Below are 23,031 nucleotides of genomic sequence, written 5' to 3'. Positions count from 1 at the left end.
TAACCCTTATTGCCCCGCAAATATATATATATACACACATATATATATATACACACATATATATATATATACATATATATACATATATATATATATATATATATATATATATGAGTCTTACTGCAATTCTATGTGAATGTGTAATAGAGCTGGATGTAACAAAGATCCACATGGCCAGTGTATAACAGGAATTTTTTTAGATGAATTAGAAATACACCCACCCTACACTTTAGGGAGATTGGAGATCCATCTTTTTTTGGGGTGGGGAGGACAGGGCAATGAGGGTTAAGTGACTTGCCCAGGGTCACACAGCTAGTAAGTGTCAAGTGCCTGAGACCAGATTTGAACTCAGGTCTTCCTGAATCCAGGGCCTGTGCTTTATCCACTGCTCTACTAGCTGCCCCCTGGAGATCCATCTTTGAGGGGAGTAGGGGACTGAGTGATCACTCCACTTTCCTATTTTCAAAAGAAGTACTGGGCTAGAATTCTATTTCTCTATTATGTATCTGATATTTGCAGTCTAAATACATTAATATTTTGGGGGACTCAGGATAAAAGCCACTTTCCCTGATTGGTATAAAGGAATAAGTTCCATGCAAACCTGGAAGTTAATGGTGAAATTAAGCTTAGCTTTCCTCCCGCCAAATGCTAAGTACACAAAAGAAGAGTCTCAGATATCTCGCAAACATTTATGCATCAAAGAAAGCAGCAAAAACAGTTATCAGGGAAGTCATACAAATTAGTGTGGCAATAGAATACACAGGAGTTAGGGGGGTTCTGTGAAGCAGGTACAAGGTGAAATCTCAGCTCAGCCAGGAAGAGTCCAATCTCACTGGAATAATCCTCTTTAAAAGTAGCTGGCAGGGCAGCTAGATGGCGCAGTGGATAGAGCACTGGCCCTGGAGTCAGGAGGACCTGAGTTCAAATCCCACCTCAGACACTTAACACTTACTGGCTGTGTGACCCTGGGCAAGTCGCTTAACCCCCATTGCCTCACCAAAAAAAAAAAAAGTAGCTGACATTTCAGGTGATGTTAATCAAGGGACATTTTGGGGTGCCAGCTTCTTCCCACAGGTCTATAGCTCTGGGGGTCTTCCCTCTCTTCTTACCCTGTCTCTTTTTTCTTAGTAGTTTCTCAGCTGATCAGGAGTCACTCTCCGTATTTATGTATGTATTTATGTATGTATGTGTAGATATGTGTATATATGTATATACACATATACATATATACATATGTGTGTATGTGTATATGTATATGTGTATGTATATATATATATATACACACACACACACACACACACACACATACATATATGGCTGTCTTTAGGAGATATCCCTACCTGGGAGTGGGGAATATGGGCTGAAACATTTGGCATTCTTTTGCAAAAACTGGCTGGGGTAAGTTTGCAATCTGTAATTCCACAGCATTCACACACCAGCACTTTAAATAGTACAGGGTATTTTCCCTCCATCCTTCATTGAAAAAAGAAAAGAAATGGACATTAACTTTATACGCTATACATAGCGCTAAACAAAGATGACTGCATAGGGTACTCCAGCGATAATATGTCTAAGTTACATGCAGATCATAGTACAGGAAACGGCTGCTTATGCAGGCATAGCTCCAGGATATACATATTCATAGTACCAACAGTAATCATAAACAACAAAGCAAAGCCAGCTAGCTGTATCAATATATAAAAATGGCATGACTATAAACATTGGCATGCAAGCAAATCAACAATAAAACAAAAGCATGGGGCAGCTGGGTGGCGCAGTCAGGAGGACCTGAGTTCAGGTCCGGCCTCAGATACTTGACACTTGCTGGCTGTGTGACCCTGGGCAGGTCACTTAACCCCAATTGCCTCACTAAAAAAAAAAAAAAAGCATGACCGTAATAGACAACAGTCAGATGAAAATGCGAAATTATAAAGATATAATCAAATGTGAAACAATAAAACTCATATAGTTACATTCGAGACATACTTCACACGGGTAGTCTCTAATACTGTCACCTGGATACACACCTATAACTATTTCTTCAGGTCTACCTATAACATCACAAGGGAGTCTAGTGACTGGTCTCTTGTCTCTCACTGGCTGATTTCTCTCTTATGCTTGAGCCAGTAGATGGTAGGGGCTGACCATGGGGGAGCCTTGGATCATTGTAGACTCTTGTCTATACCTGTTGGGTTGACATTAGGGACAGGTTGGCTGTTAGGATGTTTGTGCTGTATGGGGTGTATCTCTAACCTAGGAGTCTCTATAGTAGCAATTCTAGGCAAGAAAAAAATTGCCTCTGGGTTTGGTCCCCCTGTCTTGTGGTAGTAATGTAGTTTCCACTGAAAATAACCACTTTAAGTACCTATATGATAATAATAGCTAGCATTTATATAGGGCTTTAAGGTTTCCAAAGTGCTCACTAATATGATCTTATTTGATCCTTACTGACATGGCAAGTTTTTTACAGTTGAGGAAACTGAGGCACGCAGGGTCACATAGCTTAGAAGTATCTGAGGGGAGATCTGAACTCATATCTTCCTGACTCCAAGACCGATGCGCTATGCACTGTACCACCTAGCTACATATCTGGGTAATATAATACAATCTTTGTTCAACTGGTGGACAGTCTCTGCTCATCATTCAACAAGGAGAGTTACCACCATTTCTCTCTGCATATTTGCCAGAAATTCAAACTAATTTGTCTCCAGGTGACAGGCAGTTGTGGCAAATAGTCATGATAGAGCCCCTCTACTTTCTGAGGGCAATCCTCAGAAACAGAAACAGGCAAGCTCTCCAGTCAATCAATAATTTAGAGGCAGCTAGTTGGTACAACAGGTGCAGTGCCAGCCCTGGAGTCAGGAAGATCTAAGTTCAAATACCACCTCAGACACAGGCTGTGTGACCCTAGGCAAGTCATTTAACCTCTGTCTTCCTCAGCTTCTATTAGATGGGGGTGATAATAATACCTACCTCACAAGGTTGTTATGAGGATTAAATAAAATAATATGTATAGTATAATTTTATATTTTTATTTAATATTTTCCATTAAATGAGATGTTATGCATATAACATCTCATTTAATCACACACACGCATATATATGTATGTATCATATTGCAAACCTTAAAGTACTATGTAAATGGTAGCTATCAGTAGTTATTAGTTTTCTATTGCTCAGCTAAATTGTGAATCCTTTGAATGCCAAGGTTTCTCATTAGGATTCTGCCATCTTGTTGAAGGTCTTGACAATATACTCTATTATTCTATCATTTTTTATTTCTGTTACATAAGCTTTGTTTTGCTAGCTCTTCTTTGCTTATGATTATTGCTGTTCATGGGAACGTGAACATGCTTTTACTGAAGTTATGCATGTCCCCAAAGTCTTAGTGTACTCTTTAGACTACTAAAACTTAAAACCGCACTAAGACTCTTGGGACATGCTTTTCTGAATTGAAACAATGGTTAATTGGTAGCTTCTCTCAACTAAGCTATGTATGGAGTGGGGGGGCACTGACACCTCCTCTTGTATCTGGATCTCCAAAAATAACAGGTAGATGTGACTCTCGCTTCAACATGAACAAGTATGGTATAAAGTCTCTGGCGTCATTCCTGATGGAATTGTATGTGGGTACTAGAAAGAACATGTTGACGCCACTGAGTTTTTTGTTCTGGCCTCAGAATTTCCAACGTATTCACAGTTTGTGGTGGAAATGCTCAAGCTGTGGTTCTCCTTGTGGATGACAAGGCATATTTTTAGACATTTTGTTACCCACCAAAGCCAAGATTTTGTTGAGCAGCTTTTTCCCAAAGAGTCTACCTTGGGCAGAACAGATCCTGGCAGAGAATCCATACACTGAGAAATACTTTCCTTATCCCACTTTAACAATCATGGATGCTTTCTGGTTCTTGGCTGGATATTCTTGTACATACCTGGTGAAACAATCATCACTAAGATGATTATATTTTTATAAAATTATTATATTATTATAGTTTTACTATCTTTTTCCAGAGACAAAAAGTCCTTGTAAATAAGTTCCAGAGGTCACTAATACTTATATTTTCCAAATATGTAGCATGATTTGGCAATGCTTTATTTTTTACACATCAGGCACAAATTTCTCACTTCTTGGTGATATCTGCAGCCATCTTGGGCCACTAAAAGTCTGTTTCTTAAAAGCTATAGGGGCAACTAGATGGTGCAGTGGTTAAAGCGCTGGCCCTGGATTCAGGAGTACCTGAGTTCAAATCCAGCCTCAGACACTTGACACTTACTAGCTGTGTGACCCTGGGCAAGTCACTTAACCCTAATTGCCCCACAAAAAAAAAAAAAAGAAAAGAAAAAGTAAAAAAAAAAAAGGCTATAGAGTAATTTTTTTTAAAACTTATGTATCCAAAGTCACTAAGGAGGGCTTTTATGGCCATGCAAATAGGCTCTGGTCAGCACTAACTGCTTCTTGGTTCCACGTAAGTGATCACAGTCAAAATCCAGAACAGTGATGTATTGGACAGCCTCAACTTCTTCCATTGTCTCAACAGCAGAGTTCCTTCTCAGCACTGGAACTTGGGGATCTGAACATGACTTCCTTGCTTTTTGGCTTGTATCACTTCTCTTGGTATATCAGTCATTTCTTCTTGTTTCCTGTCATCCACAGATACCTGCGGCAAGTAACATTGGTTCAGTGAGACAAGGTTCATATACGTGTTTTGGCATATTGTCTCGTGGAAGTCCCAAGCACTCAGCTATACTTCTACTTGGTTACAATCCAACTCCTTGGGCATCACAAATAACTCTCACACTTCCTTCTGGTATCACTAGAGCTCCACTGTCATGTGGCATTCTAGATAAAGCATCTATATCCATATTAATCTTCCCAGGCTTGGAGTGTAAGCTGAAATCATAGTTGACCACTGCCGTTGCCCAAAACTGGCAAGCAGCACCCAGCTCGGCAGTTAAAATGCCAGTCCATACCTGGAATTTTGTTCTGTAAACATAGTCTGACCTCAGCAATGACACACTTCACAGCCAAGAACTCAAGCCTGTGGACAGTGTACTGAGTTAAACTGTATGTTCAGCCTCTTCTGGTGAATACAAATGGTTTTTGATGGCCACCACACTCTTGGCACAGGACATCTCCCAAACCTTCTTGGCTGGCACCTGTGTGGAGAACAAAAGGTTTGGCTAGGTTGGCATAAACCAACGCTAATTAAGTCTAGGAAAGCTTTTTTTTTTTTACATTTGTTTATCCTTCTGTCTCCAAAAAGCTCTGTAGATTTTAATACAATCTTGCCTTTCATGCCTTTCTGTTTGACTCTCTTTCATCAAATGCTCACAAGCTCCTTCATTGCAAGGAGGTGCCCAAGCCAGCCATACGCTTTCCTTTACTCCTCTTCTGGATCCACTCCTGACTCTCTGCATTTTACCATGCCTGTAGGTAGACCTTTTCTCCCTCCCCACCACCCACCTTTTCAGCACTTAGTGGTTTACAAAGTTATGTTAACTCATTCAATCCTCACAATATCTCTGTGAAATAGGTGTTATTATTATTCTCACTTTATAGATGAGGAAACCAAGGCACAGAAAGGTTGAATTGACTTTCCTGGGTCAAACCCCTGGTAATCATCTTAGGCTGGATTCGAACACAGGTCTTCTGACCACATGTCCTGTACTCTATCCAATAAGAGTGAACTATTACAAATTATTCGGTGGAAGAGGGATTCGATTTACTATGATTGGCCTCAGAGGGTAGAACTAAGACCAATTAGTGAAAGTTACAGGGAGACAGATTTTAGCTTGGAGTTAAGGAAACACTTTCTGACAATTAAGAGTCGTGCAAAAGTGGAATGGGATGCCCTTGGGAGAGAGTGAGTCCCCACTACTTGAAGTCTTAAGCAGAGACTAGATGATCATGTGATAGGAATACTGCAAAGAGGGTGAATGATTTCAGAAGGAAAAGAAACAACCATTTGTTAAGCTCCTACTATGTGTCGGGCATTGTGCTAGGTACTTTACAAATATCTTCAATCTTCACAACAACCCTGCTATTCTTTTCCTCCATTTTACAGTTGAGAAAACTGAGACAGATGGAGGTTAAGGGACTTCTCCAGGGTCATTCAAGGAGTAAATGAACTCAGGTATTCCTGACTTCAAGCCCATTGCTCTCTTGTGCCAGATTCCGAGGCCCCTTTCTAACTTTCAGTGTATTATTCGACTACCTCTTTCATCCCAGTTGGTTCTAGAACTCATCCTGTTCCATCCTCATCACTTCTCGCCTGGATTAGGGCAACAGCCTCCTAATTGGATTCTCAGTTTCCAGTCTTCATCCCTCTCCAATCCTTCGGCACAGCTGCCAAAATAATCTTCCTAAAGCCTATGTCTGAACCCCCTCTTCCCCTGCTCAAGATGCCCAAGTGACTCCCTAGGAGAGTAGCCATAGGAGAAAATAGAAATTCCTCTGTTTTGCCTTTAAAGCCCTTTACAACCTGCCTGCAGTCTGTTTACCTTTCGGGACTTCTTGTGCTCTCCTTCCTCAGCCATTTTGTTCTTTGAACTCAATGTTCCTTCTCTGGTCCTTGGCACAGGCTGTCCCTGTATGTAGGCTTCCCACTTCTGCCTCATATTCCCAAGCTACCTTCCAGATTCAGACCAGGTGATTCCTCTAGGTAGCCTCTTTGGATCCTGCTTCTTATGACTTTTTACTTGATATATATATGTACAAACACATATGTACAAATGGGCCAGAAGTCATGAAGGTGTTTCAATAACTCCTTTATTTTTGTTTTTAATTTACAATACCATAGCATCAAATACAATATATAAAGGAAATAACTATAGATAGTAAATAAAGAAAAAAAATTTTCAAAAAGTTATTAAAACACTGGCCCTGGATTCAGAAGGACCTGAGTTCAAATCCGGCCTCAGACACTTGACACTTACTAGCTGTGACCCTGGGCAAGTCACTTAACCTTCATTGCCCCGCAAAAAAAAAAAAAAAAACAAGTTATTAAAACATCAGACCTCTTTGTGCCTTTTGGCCCACCCTGTCTATATTTTTTAAACTGTCAAAAATTTTCCCAGTATGCCTTTCCTTTTTCCCTTGCAGAGAGCTGCTCCATGTAACTAATAATATTGTTTAAAGAAAAAAAAAAGGCAAGTCACTGCTAGATATTGTCTCTCTATCAAATTATCCTGTACATTCTTACTGTCTGCATATTGTAAATGCCAAGAGAAAGTAAACTCCTGGAGGGTAGGGTCTGTTTGTAACCTTCACACCCAGCCTTGTGCCTCACACATTGTAGACACAATAAATGCTTGTTGATTTGGATAACTGATTTTCATGTAATTGATCCCTTATCTGAATTTACCTGTGACATCTGTCAGACCTCAACTGCTTAGCTGGACACTACGGGATTGGTGTCTTCTGGGCTTAGCTCTAGACCCTTGCCATCCACACCCTGTTGAAAAAATATGTGTAGGGAAAACTAGTTACATAGGACTGAGCAGCGGTGGCTGATTTCATGAACTTTAATTAAGAGCATAGAAAAGAATGGCCAAGGAAAGAATGGTAGTGTGTTTTTTCAACATTTAATATTTTATTCTTTAATATTAAATTTTTATTCTTTCCCTCCAGAAGTCCTGCAATTAAAGTTCTTAATTTTTTTTCAAACAAAAATCCAACTTTCTTTTTCTCCCACTTCCCCCCCTCCCCTATTAAGAAAACAAGAACAGGGGCAGCTAGGTGGCCCAGTGGTTAAAGCATTAAGTGACTTGCCCAGGGTCATACAACTAGTATCGGAGGCTATCCTTAGCTGGAAAAGACTTTCAAAATCATTTAGGGGGCAGCTAGGTGGCACAGTGGATAAAGCACCAGCCCTGGATTCAGGAGGACCTGAATTCAAATCTTGTCTCAGACACTTGACACTTACTAGCTGTGTGACCCTGGGCAAGTCACTTAACCCTCATTGCCCCACAAAAATAAACAAATAAACAAAGAAGTCATTTAGTTCAACTGTTCGATTTTTACAGATGAGGAAACTGAGGCCCAGGGAGATAAAATACTAAGTGGCAAAGGTGGTATTCAAATCTAGGTCCTCTGCTTCTGAATCCAGTATTCTTTCTATTGTACTTTACCATTTTCACCTCCTAAGACCTCTCTGCCTCAAGGGACCTTTGGCAGGAGTGGTTGCCAATTTCTTATCCTTTTTTGCAATCTTAATAGTATTTTATTTTTTTCCAGTTACATGTAAAGATAGATTTCAACATTCATTTTTTATAATTTTTTGAGTTCTAAATTTTTCTCCCTCCCTCTCTTCCCTCCCCCTTTTATAAGATTTTGAATTCCAAATTTTTTTCTCCTTATCTTGATAATCGACAACAGCTGTTTATTTTTCCCATGATGTACCTTGGTTAGCAAATACTGATGACTGTTAGTTTATTTCATGTTTAAAGTCTTAAAGCCCAGGGTTAGAGTTTGAGCTTTATATGGACGCTATTTTTTTGTCTATATTAGCAAAGGTTAAAAAAATGTTTACCTTACTCTTTTTTTAAAAAAAGGGCTAGACTAATGCCATTTGTTTCCACATTTCTGGAAATAATTCTATGTCCACATCCAAAGTGAACCTTCCTGGTAACAAAGAAAAATAGTTCATCAAAAAATGCCTCGGGGCAGCTAGGTGGGCAGTGGATAGAGCACCGGCCCTGGATTCAGGAGGACCTGAGTTCAAACTCGGCCTCAGACACTTAACACTTACTAGCTGTGTGACCCTGGGCAAGTAACTTAACCCCCATTGCCCCCCCCCAAAAAAAGCCTCAAAATGACCCCATCTGATAAGACATTCTGCCCTAGTAATCCTGTTTCTCTGTCAATAAAACAGGCATGTTTCTTTCTTTCTTTTTTTTTAGTGAGGTAATTGGGGTTAAGTGACTTGCCCAGGGTCACACAGCTAGTAAGTGTTAAGTGTCTGAGGCCGGATTTGAACTCAGGTCCTCCTGACTCCAGGGCCGGTGCTCTGAGCCACCTAGCTGCCCTGGCATATTTCATTTTATGTTCAGACGTTGACAAAGAAAAAGAAGGATCTCTCCTTTAAGGCTTCCTTCTCCTTTAGGGCTTCCTATATATAAATATCATCCCCTCAGACCACTGGTCCTGGGTTCTATCCCAGTCCTCACAACCATTGTCCAAGGAGGCAATTCCTGTAGAGAATGAGGGAGTCATTTGTATCAACTGCCAACCAACTGCCACACATAACTCAGGCAAGTAACCCAGCCTAGCTGAAGCAGCAAACACCACCCCCACCCATACAGAGACAGGGGGTAGTATATACCAGATGAGTCACGACACCAGCACCACTTTGTCCACTGAGATGGACTCGGACCCTGACAGACAATGTCTAGGACCCTGAGACAATGAGCTTTAGGAATAGCCGTGTCTCCCCCGGCCTGTGCCACCCCAAAATCCTCACCAGGCCTGCTTCCAACCCAATCCCCAGAACCATCAATGATGGCTTGCTCACCATCAGCAGCCCCAGTGCTGACCAACTGCCGCCAACAGGCCTGCAGATGGATCTCTGGGAGTGATGGCACCCCATCCATCCACCCCCTGGTTCGCTTCTAGCCCACCTCTCATAATCATCATCTGGGGAGGCAACTCCTGTTGAAAAGGAGCCAGTCAAGATTCCCACCAATTAACTGTCAACCAACTGCCAAACACAGGGCAGGCAAGCCGGCCTACCAGAAGCAGCAAGGCACATTGAGGGGGTGACAAGGAAGCAGTGTATGCCAGGAAAGAATGGAGCAGGGAGCTGTGTTGTCTCTGCTGCCATCACAATGTTGAGTCACCATTTTGACCACTATTTCCCCTCAGACCTGGATGGAGACAGCCCAGGACGCTAAAGCCAAGAGCCTTGGCAAACATCAATGCTTCTGGCCCAGTGCTCCCAGTCATTAGACTGTAAGCTTATGAGAGCAGGAGCTGTTCTACATCTTTCTTCATTCCCAGAATTTTTCGGTCTGGCACATTAATTAGTTTAATATTAATTAGTTAATTGGCTGATTTAGCCGTCATCCTTGTGGAGATGTAGCATGGCACTTACTCCTACAGGTGCTCCAGCCACATCTACTGAAGACTCAGAAAAGAAAGTTGTTGCCATCAGTCAAATGATTCACTATTTAAAAAAAAAAAAAAGATGGGGCAGCTAGGTGGCGCAGTGGATAAAGCACGAACCCTGGATTCAGGAGGACCTGAGTTCAAATCTGACCTCAGATACTTGACACTTACTAGCTGTGTGACCCTGGGCAAGTCACTTAACCCTCATTGCCTCACCAAAAAAAAAAAAAAGATATGATTGTATCAATGAAAGTGACATGAAAGAAGATATATTACTATTCACTTTGCTGCTGCTCCCTGAGGACTATGGGATTTTTCTAGATGATTTGCAGCTGAAACTTCCATCAGTGTAGTCTCCCTGATTAGAATGTGAGCTCCTTGAGGGCAGGGACTGTCTTCATTTTCTATTTGTATCTCCAGCTCTTAGCATAGTGCTTTTTGCAAAGTAAACACTTAACAAATGCTTCATTTGTTTCATTGTATTCATTCAATAGGAAGGATTACTGATTTTTCAGTAGTTCAGAATTTGACTTCTTTTTAGCATTCTTTTCATGCACATTAATTTACATTGTTGTAGTCATGCATAATTGTTCTTTTGGTTCTCACTTTGCATCAGTTCATACAAATCTTCCCATTTGTCTCTGGGATTCTTCATAATAGCGATTTCTTACTGCACAATAATATTCCATTATATTTTGTATAACTACAGTTTGTTCAATCTTTCCCTAATCATTGGATATCCATTTTCCAATTCATTACTATCGTAGGGGCAGCTACATGGCACAGTGGATAAAGCACTGGCTCTGGAGTCAAGAGGACCCGAGTTCAAACCTCACCTCAGACACTTACTAGCTGTGTGACTGGGCAGGTTGCTTCACCCCAATTGCCTTAAACATCTAGGGCCATCTCCAGTTGTCCTAATATATGTGTCTTGATACTGAATCCAGATACCTCTGGAGGAGAGAGTGAGGTTGGTGACCTTGCACAGACCTCCCTCACTTAAATCCAATTCACCACAAGTCATGACATCAAGATGTCATGGCCCTCTTCGAGAATGAAGGACAAACAACAATAACATTACTATCTTAAAGATTGTTGCTATGAATATTTTTGTTTCTGTTTTTTACCTCTTTGAGAGATATATCCTGTACTGTGATTGATTGGCCAAAAAGGCATGAACAGTTTAGACTCTTTTCTTTCATATTTCCAAACTGATATCTAGAATGGTTGGACCAATTCACTACCACACAATAGTCTCTCTTTTTTTGTGTGTGAGGCAATTGGGGTTAAATGACTTACCTAGGGTCACATAGCTAGTAAGTATTAAGTGTCTGAGGCCCAATTTGAACTCAGGTCCTCCTGAATTCATGGCGGGTGCTCTATCCACTGCGCCACCTAGCTGCCCCACAATAGTCTGGGAGAAATTTTGGTAGTGTAAAAAAAGATATCAAATTGGGGAGGGGGGGGTGGCACCAGGATGGCAGAGAGAAGCCAGGAAGTTGCCTGAACTTTCCCATGTTTCCCTCAAAAACAACATTAAATCAAGCCTCTAAACAGATTCTGGAACTACAGAACCTACAAAAAGACAGAGACACAATCCTCCTACTTGAGATAATTTAGAAGACTTCAGGAAAGGTCTGTCTCACCTGGGTGAAAGGTGGGGGCAGCTCAGCACAGCTGCAATTCTACACAGCTGAGAGTGGTGCAGCTGAGAGCAGTAAGAAACTTGCAACAGTGATCCCTATGCCCCAGGACCAGACTTCAATTTTATAAGTTTAAAAATAGGCTACAACATGAACAAGAAATGGGGAGGGGGGGGTGTTGTTGGGGGGGCAAGAAAAGGAAGGGCAGTTGATAAGAGGGAGGGCAGATCGAGGGAGGCAGTGGTCAGAAGCAAAACACTGGTCAAGAGGCATAAGGTGAAAGAAGGGAAAAAAGAGTACAAACAAAGGGGAAAAGAGGATGGAGGGAAATAAACAGTTAATAATCTTAACTGAATGTGAATGGGATGAACTCTCCCATAAAACAGAAGCGAATAGCAGAGTGGATTAAAAATAAAAATTCTACAATATGTTGTTTACAAGAAACACATTTGAAGCAGAGAGCTACACACAAAGTAAAGGTAAAAGGTTGGAGCAGAATATATTATGCTTCAGCTGATGTAAAAAAAGCAGGGGTAGCAATACTTATATCAAAGAAAAAGCAAAAATAGATATAATTAAAAGAGATAAGGAAGGAAACTACATCTTGCTAAAAGGTATGATGGATAATGAAGTAATATCAATACTAAACATGTATGCACCAAGTGGTATAGCATCCAAATTCTTAGGGGAGAAATTAAATGTTACAAGAGGAAACAGCAAAACTATACTAGTGGGGGATCTGAACCTTCCCCTCTCAGAATTAGATAAATCTAACCACAAAATAAGAAAGAAGCTAAAGAGGTGAATAGAATATTAGAAAAGTTAGTTATGATAGATCTCTAGAGAAAACTGAATGGGGATAGAAAGAATATACCTTTTTCTCAGCAGTACATGGAACATACTCAAAAACTGACCGTGTATTAAGGCACAAAACCCTCATGGTCAAATGTAGAAAGGCAGAAATAGTAAATACATCCTTCTCAGATCATGATGCAATAAAAATTACATGTAATAAAGAGCCATGGAAAGGAAGACTGACAATTAATTGGAAACTAAACAATCTCATCCTAAAGAATGAGTGGGTCGAACAACAAATCGTAGAAACAATCAGTAACTTCATCCAAGAGAATGACAATAATGAGACAACATATCAAAACCTATGGGATGCAGCCAAAGCAGTGCTTAGGGGAAATTTTATATCTTTAAATGTTTACATGAATAAAAAAAAGAGGAGATCAATGAATTGGGCATGCAACTAAAAAAGCTAGAAAAAGAACAATTTTTTAAATTCCCAGTTAAATACTAAATGGAAATCCTGAAAATCAAAGGAGAAATTAATGAAATTGAAAGCAAGAAAACTATAGAATTAATCAATAAAACTAGGAGCTGGTTTTATGAAAAAAAACACAATAAAATAGATAAACCTTTGGTTTATTTGATTAAAAAAAAAAGAAGAAAGAAGAAAACCAAATTACCAGTATAAAAAATGAAAGGGGTGATTTCACCACCAATGAATTGGAAATTAAAGCAATACTTAGAAGCTATTTTGCCCAACTGTATGCCAATAAATTTGACAATCTAAATGAAATGGATGAATATTTACAAAAATACAAATTGTACAGGCTAACTGAAGAGGAAATAAAATCCTTATATAGGCCCATTTTAGAAAAAGAAATTGAACAAGTCATCAATGAAAGAATCTAAGAAATCTAAGAAAATCTAAGAAAAAATCTCCAGGGCCAGATGAGTTTACAAGTGAATTCTACCAAACATTTAAAGAACAATTATATACTATACAAACTATTTGGAAAAATGGGTGAAGAAGGAGTCCTGCCATATTCATTTTATGACACAAATATGGTGTTGATACCTAAACCAGGCAGAGCCAAAACAGAGAAAGAAAATTACAGACCAATTTCTCTAATGAATATCGATGCAAAAATCTTAAATAAAATATTAGCAAGGAGATTACAGCAAGTGGTCACCAGGATAATACACTATGACCAGGTGTGATTTATACCAGGAATGCAAGGCTGGTTCAACATTAGAAAAACTATTAATATAATCAACCACATCAATAACAAAACTAACCAAAACATATGATTATCTCAATAGGTGCAGAGAAAGCTTTTGACAAAATACAGCACTCATTCCTATTAAAAACACTAGAAAACATAGGAATAGGTAGGGCTTTCCTTAAAATAATAAGCAGTATCTACCTAAAACCATCAGCAAACATATGTAACGGGGATAAGTTAGAGGCATTCCCAATAAGATCGGGGTGAAACAGGGATGTCCATTATCACCTCTATTATTTAATATTGTACTAGAAATGCTGGCTATAGCAATAAGAGAAGAAAAAGGAATTAAAAGAATTAGAATAGGCAAGAAGGAAACAAAACTTTCACTCTTTGCAGATGATATACTCATACTTATATAATTATACTTAGAGAAACCTAAAGAATCAACTAAAAAGCTGTTTGAAACAATGAACAACTTTAGGAAAGTTGGAGAATATGCAATAAACCCACATAAATTATCAGCATTTCTATACATGACCAACAAAGCTCAGCAGCAAGAGATAGAGAAATTCCATTTAAAGTAACGGTAGACAATATAAAGTACTTGGGAGTCTACCTGCCAAAACAAACCCAGGAACTCTATGAACACAATTATCTTTTTTTTTTGGTAGGGCAATGAGGGTTAAGTGACTTGCCCAGGGTCACACAGCTAGTGAGTCTTAAGTGTCTGAGGTCAGATTTGAACTCTGTTCCTCCTGAATCCAGGGCCAGTGCTTTATCCACTGCATCATCTAGCTGCCCCCTCTATGAACACAATTGAAAAACACTTCACACAAATAAAATCAGATCTGTGTAATTGGAAAAATATCAGTTGCTAATGGGTAGGCCGAGCTAATTTAATAAAAATGACAATTCTACCTAAATTAATGTATCTATTCAGTGCCATACCAATCAGACTACCTAAAAATTATTTTATAGAGCTAGAAAAAATAATAATAAAATTCATCTGTAAAAACAAAGTCAAGAATATCAAGGTAACTAATGAAAAAAATACACAGAAGGTGGGCTGGCCATACCAAATTTGAAGCTATACTATAAAGCAGCAGTCATCAAAACTATTTGGTACTGGCTAAGAAATAAATGTGGTAGATCAACAGAATAGGTTAGGCACAGGAGACACAGTGTAAATGACTATACTAATATACTGTTTGATAAACCCAAAGACTCCAGCTTCTGGGATAGGAACTCAGTATTTGATGAAAACTGGAAGATAGTATGGCAAAAACTAGGCATAGACCAACATCTTACACCTTATATAAAAATAAGGTCAAAATGGGCTCAAGATTTAGACATAAAGGGTGATACCATAGATAAATTAGGAGAGGAAGGAATAGTTTACCTCTCAGATCTATGGAGAGGAAAACAATTTATGTCCAAACAAGAGATAGAGAATATTATGAAATGCAAGATGGAAGACTTTGATTACATTAAATTAAAAAGGTTTTGTAGGAACAGAAGCAATGCAGCCAAAATTATAAGGGAGGCAGAAAAGTGGGAAACAATTTTTACAGCCAGCATTTCTGATAAAGGCCTCATTTCTAAAATATATTGGGAACTAAATCAAATTTATAAGAGTGTAAGTCATTTCTCAATTGAGAAATGGTCAAAGGATATGAACAGGCAGTTTTCTTATGAAGAAGTCAAAGCTATCTATTGCCATATGAAAAAATGCTCTAAATCACTATTGATCAGAGAAATGCAAATTAAAACAACTCTGAGGTACCATCTCACACCTATCAGATTGGCTAATATGACAAAAAAGGAAAATAATAAATGTTGGAGAAGCTGTGGAAAAATTGGAACACTAATGCATTGTTGGTGGAGCTGTGAACTGATCCAACCATTCTGGAGAGCAATTTGGAACCATGCCCAAAGGGTTATGGGATTGTTCATACCCGCTGACCCAGTGGTACCACTGCTAGGTCTGTATCCCAAAGAGACCATAGAAAAGGAAAAAGGACCCACATGTACAAAAATATTTATAGCAGCTCTCTTTGTGGTGGCAAAAAACTGGAAATCAAGGGAATGCCCATCAATAGGAGAATGGTTAAACAAGTTGTGGTGTATGAATGTAATGGAATACTATTGTGCTATAAGAAACGATGAGCAGGAGGAGTTCAGAGAAACCTGGAAGGACTTACATGAACTGATGCTGACTGAGAGGAGCAGAACCAGGAGAGCATTGTACACAATACCAGCAACATCATATAAAGAACAATGGTGATAGACTTGGCTCTTCTCAGCAGTGCAATGATCCAAAACAGTTTCAAAGAACTCAAGATAGAAAATGTTCTCAACATCTAGAAAAAAGAACTGTGAATTATGAATGCATATTGAACCAAACTGTTTTTACTTTTGGACTGTTTTTTCCCTTCTTTTTTGAGGTTTTTCCATTGTGCTCTGATTCTTCTTTCATAAGATGACTAATGTAGAAATATGTTTAATGTGATTATACGTATACAACTTATATCAGACTGCTTTTCATCTTGGGGAGGAGGGAGGGAAGGGAGGGTGGGAGAAAAATTTGGAACTAAAAATCCTGTGAAAACAAATGTTGAAAACTATCCTTATATGTAACTGGAAAATAATAAAATACTTTTTAAAAAAGATATCAATAACATTTTATTTTAGTTGTGCTTTTTTGTTAAATGAATAAAAGTCCTGAAAGATGTTATTTTTGTTTAAGAATCATTTAGAGAGGGGCAGCTAGATGGCGCAGTGGATAGAGCACTGGCCCTGGAGTCAGGAGTACCTGAGTTCAAATCCGGCCTCAGACACTTAACACTTACTAGCTGTGTGACCCTGGGCAAGTCACTTAACCCCAATTGCCTCACTAAAAAAAAAAAAAAGAATCATTTAGAGAAATCTACAAAAGTATTATTGCGAGTGAAATGCAACAAAAAGGTAAATTGGGGCATATTCTCTCTGAGCAAGAAAATAGTTTATTAATATGGCACTGAATCTATTGAAAAAGGAGTCAATGTTCCCCAATTGAGAAATGGTCAAAGGATATGAACAGGCAGTTTTCTGATGAAGAAACCAAAGCTATCTATTCCCATATGAAAAAATGCTCTAAATCTCTAATGATTAGAGAGATGCAAATTAAAACAACTCTGAGGTACCACCTGACACCTATCAGATTGGCTAAAATGACAAAAAAGGAAGATAATAAATGTTGGAGAAGCTGTGGGAAAATTGGAACACTAATGCATTGTTGGTGGAGCTGTGAACTGATCCAACCATTCTGGAGAGCAATTTGGAATTATGCCCAAAGGACAATAAAGCTGTGCATACCCTTTGACCCAGAAATTCCACTTTTAAGTCTTTTGCCCAAAGAAATCATGGAAGGGGGAAAGGGACCCACATGTACAAAAATATTTATAGCTGCTCTTTACGTGGTAGCAAGGAATTGGAAGTTGAGGGGGTGCCCATCAATTGGGGAATGGCTGGACAAGTTGTGGTATATGAATACAATGGAATACTATTGTGCTGTAAGAAATGATGAGCAGGAGGAGTTCAGAGAAACCTGGAGGGTCTTACGTGAGCTGATGATGAGTGAGATGAGCAGAACCAGAAGAACATTGTACACAGTATCATCAACATTGAGTGTTGACCTACTGTGATGGACTATATTCTTCTCACCAATGCAATGGTACAGAAGAGTTCCAGGGAACTTGTGATAGAAGAGGATCTCCAAATCCAAGAAAAAAAAAAAAGAACTGTGGAGTATAGATGCTGATTGAACCATACTATTTCTTTTGTTTTGGGTGCTGTTGGTTTTTTTTTCTATTTTGAGGTTTTGCATCACTGCTCTGATTTTTTCTCTTGTAACAGGATTAATGCAGAAAGAGGATTAATGTTATGTGTATATATATGTGTGTATATATATCTATATATCTATATGGATATCTATATATATATATAACCTATATCAGATTACCTGCTGTCTAGGGAAGGGGGGAGGGAGGGGAGGGAGGGAGAAAAATCTGAAATTGTAAAGCTTATATAAACAAAAGTTGAGAACTATCTTTACATGTAATGGAAAAAATAAAATACCTTATATGAAAATTAAAAAAAAAAGGAGTCAATGGCTTGCCTCTTTCTAGACAAAGGCCCCAAAATGAAGATTTAACTCATTTTTATAAGGTTAGAACAAAGAACAGAACAGGGTAGATGACATGGGGTTGAGGACAACATGATTGGCTACATAGCTGAGGTGAGGGCAATAGTATGATTGATTAGAAGTTGAAGAAGAAGGGTTAGTAACAGCTCTTTCCTTTCCTCCTGTCACTAAGAAAAGTTCATTATTTGAGGCAAGGTCAAAAGATATTAGGCCAGGGGGCAGCTAGGTGGTGCAGTGGATAAAGCACCGGCCCTGGATTCAGGAAGACCTGAGTTCAAATCTGGCCTCAGATACTTGACACATACTAGCTGTGTGACCCTGGGCAAGTCACTTAACCCTCATTACCTCCCCTCTCCCCCCAAAAAAAGATATTGGGCCAGATTTTTTTGGAAAGTAAACCAGATAGCACTCCAAAGGATAGCTTGGTGTTGTAAAGACATAGGACCAGACTTCCTGGTATCTACTTGAATCCCTTTAAGACAGTAGAATTCCTTGAGGCAAGAAGAGAACAGTGATTAGCCAGAGAACTGGATTTAACTCATTTCAGGCCTACTGAATTTCTGAATTAAGTTCAAAGACAATTATGACTTAAGCAGTAACAGAACAAAATCAATTAATTTTAACTAGGATCAATAAAAAGTGATACATAATTTAATCTTTTTGGTATTGTAAAGGAGTGACAATGTAATAAAAGAAAAAAACAAACAAACCTGAGTGCAGGAATCCTAAATTTTTGTCCCAGGTGCTTCTTCCTCTCCCTAGGCCTCAGTTTTTTGTATATGTCCAGTGAATTAGGAGCTCTCAAAGGTACATTCCAGGGCAGCTAGGTGACAAAGTGGATTGAGTGCTGGGCCTAGAGACAGGAAGACTCATTTTCTTAAATTCAATTTGTCCTCAGACACTTTCTAGCTTGTGTGACCCTGGACAAGTCACTTAACCCTAACCTTGTTTGCTTCAGTTTCCTCATCTGTCAAATGAACTGTAGAAGGAAATAGCAAACCACTCCAGAATCTTTGCCAAGAAAACCCCAAATGGGGTCATGAAGAGTTAGACATGACTGGAAACAACTGAACAAGAAGAAGGTACATTCCAGAACAAATATTTTTTATGATTCAAACCCACAACAAAAGCTCTTGCCATTTATTAGTTTTGTTTTTGCTTCTGTGGATTTTTTTTTAACTGACTTGGGATGTTGTGTTATCCCATCTGACCTGTTAGGTCAGAGCAGGCAACTATAAATAACCGGAACCCTTGGGGGCTTGGAGTGGTGAAGGTAATCTCATCTCCCTAGGGCAGAATGAAGTGTAGGGAACTTACCACATTACTGCATTGCTCAAGCTGAAATCAGCTGTGGTTGTCTATGTGATCTAATGGGACTTCCCGGATGGAATCTGGGGGAATTCAACTTCTCTCTCTTTTTTTTAATCATAAAAGTATTTTATTATTTTCTAGTTACATGTAGAGATAGTTTTCAACATTTGTTTTTATAAGATTTCTGGTTTCAAATTTTTCTCCCTCCCTTCCCTTTCCCCTCCCCAAGACAGCAAGCAATCTGATATAGGTTATATATGTACAATCACATTAAATATATTTCTGCATTAGTCATGCTGTGAAAGAAGAATCAGAGCAAAAGGGAAAAACCTCAAAAAACAAAAACAAAAGTAGAAATAGTATGGTTCAATCTGCATCTAGATTCCACAGTTCTTTTTTTCTGGATTTGGAGAGCATTTTCCATCATGAGTCCTTTGGAACTATCTTGGACCATTGTATTGCCGAGAAGAGTCAAGTGTATCACAGTTGATCAAGACATAATGTTGTTGATACTGTGTACAATGTTCTCCTAGTCCTGCTCATCTCACTCATCATCAGTTCATGCAAGTCCTTCCAGGTTTCTCTGAAATCCGCCTTAACTTCTCTTTAAAAAAAAAAATCCTTTTTTTTTTGATGAACTTAACAAATATTGAAAAACACAAACACTTCCATATAGTATGTGAAAGCATGAGTCTTCATTACATTCTGCTTTAAAAAAAAAAAAAGCATATATTAAAATGAACGTGGTAGTACCAACACAGCCCTGCTCCTCTGCATCCCCTTCTGAACCTCCTTCTGTTTTCTTCTATGTAGTTTTAAAATGTTTCTTAGACTCCCCTCTTTTTCTTTTTCTTTTGGTATCACCATTACTACTCCCACTCCATTAATCTCTCTTCCCCCCAAAGCTTTCACTTACAACCAATAAGTATGATCAAGCAGAGAAGATCTTCTTGTTAGCTGTGTCGGCAAACGTGTGCCTCATCCTGTACACCACTTTTGCCAAGAGGTGGGGAGCACGAGCTTAATCATCCTCCTCCTAGAGTGTTTAGTCGCTGCACTGATCAGAGTTCAGCTTCTTTCTGCAAACACTGCTGAGGGCTTTCAAGGACATATCTGGATTTTTGTTGTTGTTCAGTCATTTTCAGTCACGTCCGACTCTTCGTGACCTTGTTTTGGAACTTTCTCGGCAAAGTACTTCAGTGATTTGCCATTTCCTTCTCTAGCTCATTTCACAGATGAGGAAACTGAGGCAACCAGGGTTAAATGACTTGCCCAGGGTCACAGAGCTAGTAAGTGTCTGAGGCCAAATTTTAATTCAGGTCTTCCTGACTTTTACCTCTCCCCTTTATGGAAGAATTCAATCTAATGCAAGTAAGAAATCGATTAAAGCTATCCCTTCACAAAACATATGAAGTTTTAAGCATTACAGAGAGCAATTTACAAAGACCCCTGTTGAAACAACATTTCTCAAGTGACATTCAGAAACATGTCCATCAGTTAGTAAGAATGCTAAATGATAGCTGTCTCATGTGCCATTAGCTTTCCTTCTGTCCTACCATTTATTTACTTGTCAACATCTTTTCTGCAGGTCTATGATTGATGTCAGTGGTTTAGTTCTATTAGGTGAGAATAAGTGATGTTCATCTTAACTGCATTGACTTTTTTTTTTTTTAGTGAGGCAATTGGGGTTAAGTGACTTGCCCAGGGTCACACAGCTAGTTAAGTATTAAGTGTCTGAGGCCGGATTTGAACTCAGGTACTCCTGACTCCAGGGCCGGTGCTCTATCCACTGTGCCATCTAGCTGCCCCTTGCATTGACTTTTGACTTGTATCCATGGAATCACAAGGTTTTGTTTTTTCTTTTCTTTTCTTTCTTTCTTTCTGGAGGCAATCTAGGTTAAGTCACTTGCCCAGGATCACACAGCTAGTAAATGACTGAGGCTGGATCTGAACTCAGGTCCTCCTGATTCCAGGATAAGTGCTCTATCCACTGTACCACCCAGCTGCCCCATGGGGAACTTTCCATGTGGACACTTCACTGATCTAGCCATCTAAATCAATAAAAAAGAAGTTATTAAACACCTTGTTTAATAACTTCTTTGCCTTTGTTTGCCTCAGTTTACTCATCTATAAAATGGAGATAATACTAGCACCTACTTCCAAAGGTTGTTATGAGGATCAAATGAGATAGACATACACATATGTACACCTTCTCTTCAACCTATAGTTTTAGAAAGTTGCCTGGGGGCACTGACAGATATAAGGGACTTGTTTAGATTCACAAAGGCAATATTATATAAAAGGGCAGGACTTGAACCCAGGTCCTCTTGACCACAACATACTGCCTCTGATTCTTATCAAGGTAGTTTATATAGATCATATAATATTATCATGGCCTATAACACTATCATGAGCTATACAATATTCTATATTATTTAATACATGATCTGTATTATTTAGCTTCTGGGAAGTCCTAGCTTTGTTTTCATACCCTATCTCTGATAACCAATAAATCATACACCATATAATTTTTGATACATGGTGTATATATATATATATATATATGTACATATACATGTGTAGGTATAGTTATAGAGCTTTACAATTTACAAAATGCTTTCACATATTCTCTTTTTTTTTAGTTTTATGATAACCCTCTGAGACAAGTAGGGAAGATTTTAAAACATATGTCAGAACCCACACGTACAAAAATATTTATAGCAGGTCTCTTTGTGGTAGCAAAGAATTGGAAATCGAGGGGATGCCCATCAACTGGGGAATGGCTAAACAAGTTGTGGTATATGAAAATAATGGAGTTCTATTGTGCTGTAAGAAACAATGAGCAGGAGGAGTTCAGAGAAACCTGGAAGGACTTGCATGAACTGATGATGAGTGAGATGAGCAGAACCAGAAGAACATTGTACACAGTATCATCAACATTGTGTGTCGATCTACTGTAATGGACTATATTCTTCTCACCAATGCAATGGTACAGGAGAGTTCCAGGGGACTCATGATGGAAGGGGATCTCCAAATCCAGAGAAAAAAAAAAGAACTGTGGAGTATAGATGCTGATTGAACCATACTATTTCTTTTGTTTTTGGTGCTGTTGTTTTTCTATTTTGAGGTTTTTCCTCATTGCTCTGATTCTTCTCTTATAACATGACTAATGCAGAAATATGTTTAATGTTATTATATATATATATACATATACATACATATATATACATACACACACACACATATATATATATATAAAACCTATGTCAGATTGCCTGCTGTCTAGGGAAGGGGGGGGGAGAAGGAGGGAGAAAAATCTGAAATTGGAAAGCTTGTATAAACAAATGTTGAGAACTATCTTTACATGTAACTGGAAAAAAATAAAATACTTTTATCAGAAAAAAATGAATACATAACTGTTGGACGTATAAGTTGTTCCAAGTTTTGATCTGTTACAAATAAATGGCTATGAATATTAAAAAAAAAAAAAGAAATGATGAGCAGGCAGATTTCAGAAAAACCTGAAAGACTTAAGTGGACTGATGCTCAGAGAAGTGAACAGAGCCAGGAGAACATTGTACACAGTAAGAGCAATGTTGTGTGATCAACTGTGATAGACTTAACTCTTTTCAGCAGTGCACTGATCCAAGGCAATTCCAAAGGATTCATTATGGAAAATGCTCTCCACATCCAGAAAAAAGAACTGTAGAATCTAGATGCAGATTGAACCATACTGTTTCTACTTTTTTTTTTCTTTTTTGAGATTTT

The 23,031-nt window shown here is 38.7% G+C and overlaps 1 long non-coding RNA gene across 1 annotated transcript; it reads right to left on the bottom strand.

Annotated features, from left to right (window-relative positions):
- Positions 1–4,321: 4,321 nt before the first annotated feature.
- LOC122726561 lies at positions 4,322–20,310 on the bottom strand. The gene is made up of 4 exons (XR_006352799.1): positions 20,180–20,310; positions 7,365–7,454; positions 4,972–5,157; positions 4,322–4,658 (listed from the first exon to the last, which is right to left on the bottom strand). It is a non-coding gene; the product is annotated as an uncharacterized LOC122726561 (long non-coding RNA).
- Positions 20,311–23,031: the final 2,721 nt, after the last annotated feature.

The sequence above is a fragment of the Dromiciops gliroides genome, chromosome 4 (assembly GCF_019393635.1).
Source record: "Dromiciops gliroides isolate mDroGli1 chromosome 4, mDroGli1.pri, whole genome shotgun sequence".
Classification (NCBI taxonomy): domain Eukaryota; kingdom Metazoa; phylum Chordata; class Mammalia; order Microbiotheria; family Microbiotheriidae; genus Dromiciops; species Dromiciops gliroides.
The sequence above is the reverse complement of the archived record's forward strand: the minus strand, read 5'-3'. Positions and strand labels throughout refer to the sequence as shown.